Raw genomic sequence first — 2099 nt, 5'->3', positions numbered from 1 at the left:
GGGTTTAGGGTTTCATTTAATTTTTTATTATTTTTTTTATTTAATTTTGGTTCCACTTATAAAATTAAAGGTAAAAAATCACACTTTATTCTCTCAAGTATTTTTTTTCTACTGAAAAGGATCCATTTTTTCATATATTATGATTTAATTAAGAATAGAATGATATTTTAATTTAGAAGAGTGCTAGGAGGTCAGTAAAATTTGTGATATTTAGTCATTAATTAGTCATCATTAATATTTTTAATAGTGTGAAATGATATCTAATGGTATAGAATTAATTATTTTTCTTTTGATGATTAAGTGCTGGTCCGCTAGACTTTTTCTAATTTAAATTTGACCAATTTACAAATAAATTTCAATATATCACCTGATTTTTTTACTATATTTTATAATAAACTATAAAAATGTTAAATCATAGTAATAAATATCATAAAAAAATTTAAGAATATATATTAATTTTAATAAAATAATTGAGATTAAACTTAGAGTAAATAGACAAAAAATATATACAAAATAATATAAAGAATATAAAAATATATCCAAAAAATTTTAAATAAAAATGCTATGAAAATATAAAAAATCAGTCGATAAATCAGTTACCTTATATTTGTACATAAATATGTATTAATTTATTTTTAATATATATTTTAAATTTTAATATATATTTTATATTAATAATTAATTTGATGATTAATATACATGACATAATTAAATTTTAAAATAGTCTCGTACACTCTAAATTTGGGCAAGTCAAAACCGCTATGGCTATGTATGGCAAGGACAATTTTAATTTGACTCGTAAAATCAATTTTTGGGATCTATTGAATTATTTTCTAATATTTAAAGTACGCTTTATCTTCTCGTATGTACCTTTTTTCAATTTACTCTTAAATTTATCCTCCAACTCTTATTTGTGGAAAACAAAAAACAAAAAACAAAAAACATAGAATTGAACCCCCTAGAGAATTGAATGACATGCCATGGCACTTTTCGATAAGCATGATATTTTTCTACATTGTCCTTGTTGGAGGAACAATTGGATAAGTGTGTGTGAGAGTGAAGGGATGTGCAAAAAAGAGGCGCAATAGAAAATTCCAAAAGAAGAGGAAACTTGGAACATGAAGAAACTGGCGCAAGTGTACGTCAACGTCAGTTACTGGTTAGTTAAGGTTGCGGGCAAGACACCATTTCGTGTTGTATTCTGAATAATGCCCACTCTTTCAAGGGAGCTTTTCCCCTTTTTATACTACACCTTTGCTTCATTGCTTTTATTTAGAAATAAAACTCTCACTGATTTTCTTTTTCAATATAAACATTATTTAGTAAATTTTATGTTTTTCTTTTTGCTTTTTCGTTTCTCTTGTTAGTTTTCTAGTTGAATCTCTTGATTAAAAATTTTAAATCAACTTGCATAGATTAAAATTTTCATGAAGCATAGTTAAAGAATTGAAGAAGCAAAGTTTGAATTGAAAACAATAATTATTAATTTACTAGAAGATGTTGGAAATTTGGAGAATAACCAAGAACATTCAAGAGAATAGTATAACTACAACATTCTACAACAATGAAGAAGTTCAAAATCAAATTGAATTGGAATTGAAAGGAAGTTGCACTCATCACCTCCATACTAGAAGAATCATGAAGTGCATTGAAAGGTTCAAGATTGATGACTAAGCTTAATGAAGAATTTTCAAGATATGCTAGAAATTACTTATTTGAATAGTCAAAGGAAGAAGCAAAGTTGGATAAGTATGTGTATTAAGAAGTTAGTAGAATCATGAACTTTTAGTATGAAACTTTGCCTATATAAAGGCATATATGCCTTATGTATTGTGTGTGTGTTCTATAATGAAATGTGTATGTTTTGAAATGTGAAAATTCTCTCCCTTGTTTTATGAGTGTTAGTGAGTTTGAGAGATAAAAAATATGATAGTGTCATTTATATGAGTGAGTGATCCTAGGGCCAATTAGTTGTGGGAATTATACTTACATTTGGTATCAGAGCTGGTTAATCCAACGCCTGGTGTTTGAGAGTTTGTGAGGTGTGAGAGAGTTCTCACATAGTTGTTTATTCATAGAGTCAGTATGGCAAACACTTT

Source organism: Arachis duranensis, chromosome 3 (assembly GCF_000817695.3).
Source record: "Arachis duranensis cultivar V14167 chromosome 3, aradu.V14167.gnm2.J7QH, whole genome shotgun sequence".
Lineage (NCBI taxonomy): Eukaryota > Viridiplantae > Streptophyta > Magnoliopsida > Fabales > Fabaceae > Arachis > Arachis duranensis.
Note: the sequence above shows the minus strand (reverse complement) of the source record.